This window comes from Stylophora pistillata, chromosome 2 (genome assembly GCF_964205215.1).
Source record: "Stylophora pistillata chromosome 2, jaStyPist1.2, whole genome shotgun sequence".
NCBI classification, from domain to species: domain Eukaryota; kingdom Metazoa; phylum Cnidaria; class Anthozoa; order Scleractinia; family Pocilloporidae; genus Stylophora; species Stylophora pistillata.
The window spans coordinates 47356383-47366890 of NC_142520.1; the positions used below are offsets into that span (position 1 = coordinate 47356383).

General features: G+C 35.7%; 1 protein-coding gene and 2 long non-coding RNA genes across 3 annotated transcripts in view; all 3 read right to left on the bottom strand.

The window, feature by feature from the left end:
* The window catches only part of LOC111345368 (uncharacterized), a 234642-nt gene that overhangs the window by 20408 nt on the left and 203726 nt on the right, over window positions 1-10508 (bottom strand). The window lies entirely within an intron of this gene.
* On the bottom strand, window positions 287-3432 carry LOC148739944 (uncharacterized). The gene is made up of 3 exons (XR_015996747.1): window positions 3374-3432; window positions 3117-3161; window positions 287-2687 (listed from the first exon to the last, which is right to left on the bottom strand). It is a non-coding gene; the product is annotated as an uncharacterized LOC148739944 (long non-coding RNA).
* Window positions 7358-10215, bottom strand: LOC148739945 (uncharacterized). Its single transcript, XR_015996746.1, has 3 exons — window positions 9454-10215; window positions 8299-8343; window positions 7358-7411 (listed from the first exon to the last, which is right to left on the bottom strand). It is a non-coding gene; the product is annotated as an uncharacterized LOC148739945 (long non-coding RNA).

Below are 10508 nucleotides of genomic sequence, written 5' to 3' on the forward strand. Positions count from 1 at the left end.
CGGTTGTTGGGCTCGGAGAAGAGAGGCGACGCCTTTTATTCGAATTAAGAAACATTCAAACTGAATAATTTATTAAAACGATTGTTCGACATTATGATAATTCAAGGCCATTTACCTACCCCCTCACCCAGTGCGATCAAGGCTCGCTTAGGACAAGAGATACAGAAATAATTTTTGTATCAGTTCACTTCAGACAGGCCATTGTTACACATAATCCATACTGTGAATGAAACTGAAGCGAGACTTACAAACTTCCCAAAGGGTAAACCATGAACGGACTCATGAGTAAGGTCTTTCAGATGTTTTATTGAAGGCTTCGTTTTACAATAAATCTTAACTCGGTATCATTTTCCTCTAGATGCCACTTTTGCTTCAAAGATATTCTTACTGTAAAAGTCATGTTTGATGAACACATTTGAACAAAGCTTTTAAACAGTTTGAATACCACATAGAACAATGAACTAGAATTTTCGATATGAGTTAAAAAATGAAATAAATAAACCACAAAATTAGGCTTGAAAACGCTACCAAATACCTATTAATAATAATAATAATGACGAATAATGTTAAAAAAGTGACAGACGTCACTGTAACTTCCAATGACTACAATGTTCGTAAACGAGTTCTAAAAATTCTAGAAATGGGCTATTTAGATCATTTGTATTCTATAAAAAAATCTGTAACAACCGACGATTGTATTTTCCTGTTTTCCTCCTCTTTTTGTATACTTTCATAGGTTTTATTCATTTAGTATAATTTGATTTAAATAGCGTAAAAATCTCTCATGCCAGGTGTGGAAATGAACTATTCAAATTGTTGTTGTTACTTGTTACCCAAACATCTTTCTCTGTTTTTTTTTTTTTTTTTTTTTTTTTTAATCAGCGCTTATGAAAAATGTCGAAACATTGCGAAAATGACGTCACTCTACCTTTAACTACCATTATAATGTTCTCATGAGAGTTACAAAAATGAAAGAAATTGGCTACTTAGGTCATTTTATATCTACCAAATCTTTCGTAAGTAACGTCTTTACCAGTAAGTATTTTAATTTTTCTGCATTTTTACCTTAATTTGTATTTTTCAACTAAAGATAGCTATGAAATGAAAAAATTTGAAACGTAGCCTGTAAGTAATGAACTATTTAGATTACCAGCCTGCTACCAAATATCTAGTGAATGATGTTTTGACCGGTACACTTGCCTAAGCCTTTCTTGTCAAATGTTAGCTGCTTCATCGTTCTCGACGATTAAAACGCAATCTGAGAGCGAACTACTCTTAAACGAGTTCAACAAAATTCTAGATATGAGCTATCTAAATCTTTGTTTTATTGATAAACCTCTGATAATTCTTATTAAAGCGCGTTAATGTTCTACTATTGTTATCGCACTATTAACCCTTTTTGTCCTTTTCAATATTAGATGTATTGATCTAAATTTGGTATCAAGCAGAAAAATTCGGAAAAGAGAGAAGTAAAATTCTGAGATAGTCTTGACCCGTACATGTGTCTGAGTTGTTCCTCTCATAGATGCTTTCTCTCAAACGAGTCAAAAAACATTCTTAAAATGAGCTTTTAGATCATTGTTATACTGCCGCTAAAATTTCTGATAATTGATTTAACGGATTTCCCCCAATTAAATTCTTGGTGTTGGTTCAATATTTGCTTGTCTGTTTTCTAAACTAGAGATACAATTGAAACTGAACTTTCGCAACTTAATTTAAGCGCTAATTAAACATTTACTTCGGTCAGCTATGATTCATGTCCTATTATCAAATCGCAGTTTTAAGAAAAGCTGAGATAGAAGTGTGGAAGGAAAGTAATCAGGACATCGAATCCCTTTTATACTTTGAACAAGCTCTGAACAAGCTAAAAAATTACCATGGTAATGAGCCAAACAGTTTTAAAACCAGTGGAACATTTCTAACCAAAACATTTACTCAGCTATGTTATTACTGATAATAGGGAATAACTTCAATGGATAGATCAGCATGCAGACTGAAATGTCTTATTAAAGTTGGAGCGTAGCCAGCTTTTCGGCTTGTTGCAGGCCTGTACCATGAGAAAGTTCAATTTTTGTTTCAAAATTTGCAAGAGTTATGTTTTAAGAGTCAAACAGGCGAAAGAAAATTGTAGGACCAGCTGTACAGGATTTTAGGCTGGCTTCACCCGTGATATCGTTGTGTTCCCCCTTTATCCATTAGGTTTGAATGTGGTCTAAGAACTATTGTCTATAGAAACATGCTAAGAGTAACAGACTTGAATATCAGGTGGACATAGATATTACAAGTGACAAAAAACCTAAAAAAAAAAAAAAAAAAAAACCATACAGAACAAAATGTTACAATTGACAAAAACAAACAAACAAACATACAAACAAACATACAACCAAACAAAAAACAAACATAAAACGAAGCGAAGATAGACTGCCACTATACGCCTACTTAGATATCCTACCTATGTAACCATATAAGGAAGAGATCAGACAACAAGCTTACTAACTAATGTAAACATTAAACTGATTAAAGAAAAAGAGACTAAAAACAGATTTTCTGACTGAGATATCGCCACAGACAGTACCTATAGATTCCTACTCAAGAACTATTTTTTCCTTTTCCTTGAATCTCTTAATTGTTCTGTAGCCCTCGAGGTGTCCATACTAATGGTAATGCTTTTGGCTCTTGTTAAGCGTCTGAGACAAAGAGAAAAAGCACACTAATTATTGAAAACAAAACCTATTCATTGATTATTCGGTTGCTTCATCTACCGAGCCGGCAGTCCATTAACCGGTATAATAAGCACCTTCGTCCAGGAAGCCATAATATAAATCAGTTAGTCTAAAACCATGCCCACTGGTCAGGCGGACAATCTGCCAGATAGTCAGCCTTTGTCACTCAGCTACAGCTCAGCTAGTTAATTTAATCTCACAGCTTATTGGTCAGCTGGCTAGTTAGTTAGTTGACCAGATTGTCAATCAGTAAGCTGGTTAGTAAATTAAGGACCACACGCAAGTATCATATAACCATATGGAACAAGAGAACTCCTCAGTGCAGCCCAATAGCCACCAAGCAGCTTTTTGACCACAATTATTATATGTTGGTTAATTTATAAGCAGAGTTACCTTCCTCTGTGACGTCCATGTTCGGCTCAAGCGCATTCTCTTCTTCTTCAAATTCAGAAATGATGTATTCAAAAAATTACTTTAGTACTTAATCGTTCAATATTGTCTCTATTAAGCGCCTTAAAAAAATTATTAGACCTTTAACCAATTTTCCACCAGAATTTATCCAGTGATTACCAAGTTAAAAAAGATGCATCAAGAACTCACAAAATGCCTTGATATCTTAAATACCTAATCAAAACAGCAATCACCTTTACCTTTGTCACTGGGCACTGGGATCTCTTCACATGTTACTTGCTCCTCAGACTCACCAGCTGTGTGAAAAGAAAGTTATCAATTACAAGTTTGCATGATTACAGTCACGGTTCTTCTGTGCGCTGCCAAATGAATGTAAATAAGTGGTCTGCAGAACAGACCCGCCCATGGCCTGCTATTAAGCCAGCAAATTGACTCAATTACTTGTGAAGCTCATAACACATGTTATACAGCGTATTAAAATGTGTTTCTAAAAAGCATCTCATTGTCTTTACCTTCCTCAGTTGGCCTTTTGTGCGCAGGCTTACTTTCACCTTCTTGACCTGCACGAGTTCGATTGAAAAAGAAATTGTACTTATTAAATTATGTTCATTTGAATACTTGTAATAATGCAAAGTGAGCGAGAATTGTGGGTGGATCACAAGGGACAGCACATCACCTGAATATTCGATAATATTAAGATAGCGCCTTAATCAAGAACCACTCTCTCTATCTTCTTTACCTTGGTCACTAGACACTGGAATCTCTTCACTCTCCATCTGCTTCTCAGGTTCACCAGCTGCGTGAAAACAAAGTTGTTCATTAGAATGAATTATGAGTTCCTTTAAGGATTTCATTCGGAATTACAGCCATTGTCACTGGGTTGGCTAACACAAATGCCTTCATATAGATCCGGAAGCCTTGATATACATCTGACTCGTTGCCCGCTATCAAGCCAGAAAATTGGCTCAGCTGGATGTTAAGTTACGAAAAAGCTTGTCCTGTATTCGGGAATAAATGCAAGATATGTTGGACAATGTAAAGTTCCTGAGAAGCGAATCATTTTTTTACCTTTCCCAGTTGGCTCTTTAGGTTCCGGCTTACTTTCTCCATCACCTGCGTAAATAGATTTAGAACAGATTGTGTTAATTCAATTATTTAGATCTGATTAGAACCTTCAAACCCTTTACATGAGTGGTCAACTATTACCTACTTTTCTTCTTAAACCTCTTTCAATAAAATTCTTTATTTGATGAAAAGGACATGAGCCCTCAGTCGTTCAGTCTTGCGTTATCCAATCTTGAACCAATTCTTTCGTTTTATGAATGTGTTTGGAAAATTCTCCACTATAGCTTTCCCAGTGACTTATAGGATAAAAGAGATTCTTCAATAATTGACAGGGTGCCTTGGCATCTCGAGTGAGTTATCAAAACTATTCTCTCCTTTACCTTTGCCGCTAGGCCCTGGAATCTCTTCTTTCTCCACCTGCTCCTCACATTCACCAGCTTTGCGAAAGTAAAGTTGTTATAAAGTTGTATAGGATTTCATTGAGAACTGTTGTCACTGTCACTGCGTAGGCTAACACATGTCTTCAACTAGTTACTAGGGTGTTTATAGATGACCCGGCCCACTGCCCGCTATCAAATTAAAAACTAACAAACTGGTATACATGTAGTTAGTCAATAATATCATGAAAAACTTTCAATGAAGGAGCAAATAAATGCAACACTCGTTTTTCTAGAACTACTTTATATCGAAAGTATTCAGATGGTATGAATAGTAAGGTATTGTGCTCATTTAGACCAGCCATAATTGCTATATATTTCAGCTGTTGTATCAACAGGTGTAAGTTACACTGACGATGACTGTCCATCATTTAAGAAGAGCTCTTGCAAGTACCCTAGCCTTCAGTCACTTCTGTTTTCTGTCTGTAGATCCACCATAATAATTGATTCCAAATAAAAGAGTACTTTAAAGGAACTAGACAAATTTGAACATCAGAACGGCCCATCGGTGTTAGACACCTCTACTTACAGAGATAGTCAGTTATTACCTTCTTTTTTAAGCTTCTTCAGAGAATGATTCATTTGATAGAATACTACAGCATTACACAGTAATATTTCGTTTTAGTTAAGCGTTTTTAAAAAGTCATTAATCTTTAACCAATATCTCCAATAGAATTTTTCCAGTGACTACCTAAGTAAAAGTGAGGCTTCGATAGCCTAGAAAGTGGCTCAATCCCTTGAGTGACCAGTCAAAAATCATTTTCTCTCCTTTACCTTTGTCACTGGGCCCTGCAATCTCTTCGCTTCCCACCTGCTCCTTAGATTCGCCAGCTGTATGAAAGCAAAGTTAGAATAAAGTATGAATGCCTTCAAGGTTATGTTTTGGACTTATGTCATAATGTCGTATGGACTCTCACAGTCACTGTGTAGGCTAACACAATTACTGCCAAATAAAGATATGAAGCGGTCTACGTAGTAAACCCATTGCCCACTTTTAGGCAAGAAAATTGGCCCAGTTAGCAAGCTGCCAAGTTCATAAACAGCATGCACAGCGAGAGTAAAGGCGACATATCTTAAGCAATTAGGAGTTCAAAAAATCAATTCATTATTTTTTACATTCGATAGTGGGTTTTCCAGGCTCAGGCGTACTTTTTCCTTCTTGAACTGCACCAATAGGTTTAAAATATACTACAATAACTGAATTATTTACATTTGATTTCTTACACTCACTGAAATTATCGAGAACTCTGAATGGGGCACCGGAGCATAACATTAGTTTTGGAGTGTTTAAACAGTCAGCTGTTAACTACTATCACTTCTTAAAATCTTTGTTGAAGGGCCAGCAATTTCCTTCATAACTTTTGTCTCTGTTGCCTCTCGTCCTGGATAAGTGCGAAGGGTGCATACCCTTGACCTACTTGTAACTGCCCCGGTAACATTTTCAAAGCGTTAACAAAAAAAAAAAAACAAAAAAAAAAACAAAAATAATAAAAAATAACTAAAGATCAAGCTGGTATTTGCTTTCCCTCAGAATTTTTTTTCTAATGGCCTTGAACCTCATGTTTCTTTATATCGTGTAAATTAGGGTTCTACCGATAAAACGCCTCATAATCGCGATATATTTTGAATGTTGTATCAGTAGCTATAGGTTACACCTACAACTCCTGTCCGTCATAAAAAAAGGGTTTTTAATTCAATGTAAACTAGAACTTTCATAGAACTAGGTAAGTTATCAACATCAGAGCCTTTTACTGGTCTGTAGACACTCCTACTTACATAAATAGTGAACAATTAATTACCTTTTTGTCTTCTTCGTCGGTACTGGCTTTCTCCATGGTGAACAGTAACTGCAGCAATATAAAGAGCACCTTTCATTTGACTAAATTGCTGGTTGTTTCGTAGAGGCTCAAAAGTTAATTACTCAACTTACTCGAGTCTTGCTAACAAGTAGATATAAACATAACTCCGTACCAATATAAGGTAATTTGTTACGAGAACAAGAACAGCTCCATGCAACATGCACTGACGAGCCTCAGATTTTACAACATACTCATACAATAGACCATTTGGGAATTACACTTGGCCTCATTTTCAAAACGAGTCCTCGTGCTAATCCTTTAATATGATAATAAGCTTCCATTTACATGCAAAGTAAACTCATTTTCACAAAAATGGTTGAGCACGAGGACTCGTTTTGAAAATGAGGCTAAGAGTAGTTGGTAAATGGGCTATTATTTTGCTTTAATTCAGCCACACTGAAATTGATCCTTTGAAGGTTTTAACCAAATGTTGCTCATTTCCTAAGAAGACATTATTTATGAGCACCTTTGACATGCATGCTACTAGTTTTGTGCAATTTCCTTTACTTCGTCAGTTTAACTGGCAATTTTCTCTGACAACCGCAAACTTGCCAATAAGAGGTTTTTCGATTGCGCTGATCCGTTAGGTTCAGTAAGAAAGGAAGGAAATACCAACCTACTCCCATGAACTCATTCATAAGACAGACTTAGAATCTGTGATTTGATTGGTGATTATGACCTTAGTAATACGGAATACCGATCTTGTTTGTATGACGGAAAAAGAAACAGTACAGTCAAAGATTGAATGCACCAGCTTGGTAGTACCATTCAATACTTTGGGTGGTACATAGCATTCCTTAATTTAATGTTCTGTAAGATAGTATACTCTCCTTCAAAATGAATGAAAATTAAAATGGCCTTATACCTTTTACAGTCTTTTTAGTGGCTGATCGGATGTCAAAATCATCGTCATAATCTGTTTCAAGGAACAAGTAGAGTAAACCATCACATGATGCTTTTGGTTCGTGTTTCCTACTTAAGTATATTACTATACCAATGCATTATACATGCGGTAATATTCTGGTTTATTATCCAGCTACACTCCGTAGAGTAGAAATAACGCGGTATTCGTATTTCAGAGAACCGGTTAGACAGGTTTTCTGGAATCGCGCGAGCGACGAATTGGATTGAAGTTACAATTTAATTCATTTTTCTGACGACGAAGAGTCGGAATAGCTAGCAAATATTGATTCAAGTTTATTAGATAAATCGACCGAAGAAAAGCAGTTAGACGACAATGATATTTCAGCATTTGTTGAAGAAAATAGAAACTGCAAAACGACAAAGCGCCAATTCCGTTCCGCTAGGCATACTTCTGTCACGCACTCCCCGTAAATGAATATCCCCAAAGTTCGCCCGCACTGAAATAAAAATTTGGCGTGTTGGATTATAAATAACATATTGGACGTTTTGTTATTTCGTATCGCTGAGTATTTTTACTCGTTATTTATATTTTGACTCGCCCTACGGGCTCGTCAAAATAAGACACAACCGTTTAAATACTAACTATACTACACAACAAAACGTCTACTAAGATATATGTATTCTACTATTTATTGATTGATGAATATATTACTAAGTAATCCAGTTATTAAAAAGAAGACCGTACATACTTTTGTTCAAGTTAACTGTTAGCTTTACATTCAGAGCTGGACGCGTGCAAGCGTAAAAAATTTGCACCAAAGCTCTAGAAATCGCGATGAATTAGCTGAGTTCTCGATGGATACAAACTTGTTATGTTACACAGCCTATGTTTACATCTGTAAGATTGTGAGTTTTATTTCAATTAACAAGTAATAATACCTGAGGAAGATGCACTTTCATCCCCTCTACAGGCTTCTTCCATTGCTGTCGACAAAGTTAAGGAATATTTTTAAGTTAGAGTTATTTATCATATAATAAAACCAAAAACTCAAAACAGAATAATTATAAACAATTATTGGATGAGGTTTTTATGATCTCCGGAGTAACCAAGGTAGAGGTAAGTGTTATCAACCGAAGCCGAAGGCTGAGGCTGATAACACTAACCAAGAACTTGATTATTCCGGATATAACAAAAACCTCATCCAATAACTGTTTTATTATACATTCGCCACTTTTTTCGATCTTTTAGTATTTTCCGAATCTTTATCTTCAAGTAATTTCTCAATTTCTCGCTGGGTCGATGATGCGAATCTAGAAGCCATTCTTACTTCGCTGTCCGTGAACTTAACATTGCTCCATCGGAAATCATATATTGCTCACGCAACCTACAGATTATTCACTAATCTGTAGGTACAGATTAGTGAATAATCTGTAGGTTGTGCTGTTTCTCAGAATTAACTTTAGGCATTTAGCCAATGAGAAGACAGATGGTGACAGCAATGTATAATAATTATCAATCTAGACGTATCATTCGTTTCCTACGGCTGTGTCGTATGTGGGTACGAAAGGTACACTATGCAGGTTACTAAGGGAAAGGTAGGGGGATCTCATGGGTAGGAGGGTAGAAAGTTCTTAGGAAGACTGTCACCAGAATTTTTAGTGTTATCTAAAGAAAAATATAAAGCTAGGTGAACTTCATGTTCATGTTCATGTTCTCCATGCAGTTATCAACCAAAAGTGATAACACCAAAGCTCATCACATTTATGTCAGGTGGGAAAACCCTTTGTCAATCTTTTCCCTCTTAAAACGCACATAAAGAATGTATCAGAGCAGGAAAGGAATGCCGTGGTTTCGCTCTAGGTATTTCAAATTGAATTTGCAAATATTCTGGCAAATTTAGTTAATTAAGCTAAATCTACCTGCCAAGGAAGTTGACTGCTACAAAGTCAATCCCGGCATAACCATCAACATCAGTATCACGGTTGCAAATTTTTCGAGTGGAATAATTTCCTTGGTATGTTTCCCATTTGATTGTTTTACTTTAATTTTTGCAAAGTGCTGTTTGAATATAAGTACACAGACGGAGCACTGACCTAGTTGCAGATCAGGCAATTCAGGGACTTCCTCTACTGGGATTTCGTGGTATTCTATTTCTTGCATTTCAATATGTTCTCCTATGGGCAAAAAAATTTATTATTTATTTTTTATTGTATTTTATTGTAGATTACACTTTGTAGCTTTTATTGTAGTTATCTTAGAGTAATAGATAATTTATTTCCATTGTAAAGTAAGTCGTATTTCAGCCGGCCCGGGGGTTGCAATGACTTTACTCCCTAATAAAGCTATCTAAAGCTATCTAAAGCTATCATATCTAAAAAATAGGCGAAAAAAAAAAACAAGATTATAAAAGGGAAGAGAAGAAAGTATAGATAAGTGACAATGAAAAAGGTTGCTGAAGAAGACAGGGAATATTTCGAATGTAATTAAATTGAGAAGAACTATATCTGTACCCTCCTCGTTGTTTGCATGTGCACCTCCATTTCCGAAATGTCCCTGCTGATCATTTTCTGCTTCAAACAACAACAATAAATCTGTCTTGATCTCTCCAGAGAATAAGTCACTGTCAGGCTTTTCCAAACAGTTATTACAATGAAAAACATTCTACAATTCAGATTTCTATCTTTACCTTGAAACTGAAGACAGAAAATTATCGCTTTATATTTTGATAGTAACTTACAAATGTCCGCTCATATTTTTATTAAAAGGGGTTTGGTAAATGGCATCAATTTGCATCAACATTCCTAGAACATAGTTTTGGGGATACCAATCTCCGTAAATCGAGCTAAATTGAACTGAAATAAGGATTTCTACCAGCGAAGCCCCCTCCCCCACATGAAACTTGCTTTGTCCCTATTTCTACCCTTGAATTCAGAGTCACTCCCTTGATTGCTTTTCTTGCCTGTTTGTGCTTTAGCTCCTCGTGTTCTTCATTACAATCCCATTTTTCTCATTTTGATAATTGGCTCAGTTAATCAAAATATAAAATTAAAAAATACCTCAGTTTTTACCATTTGAAAGCATTTGCACTCCTATCCCTTTCTAAAGCCTTAGACGCAAAAAAAAATTTGAAAACTTGTACAAAAATTGT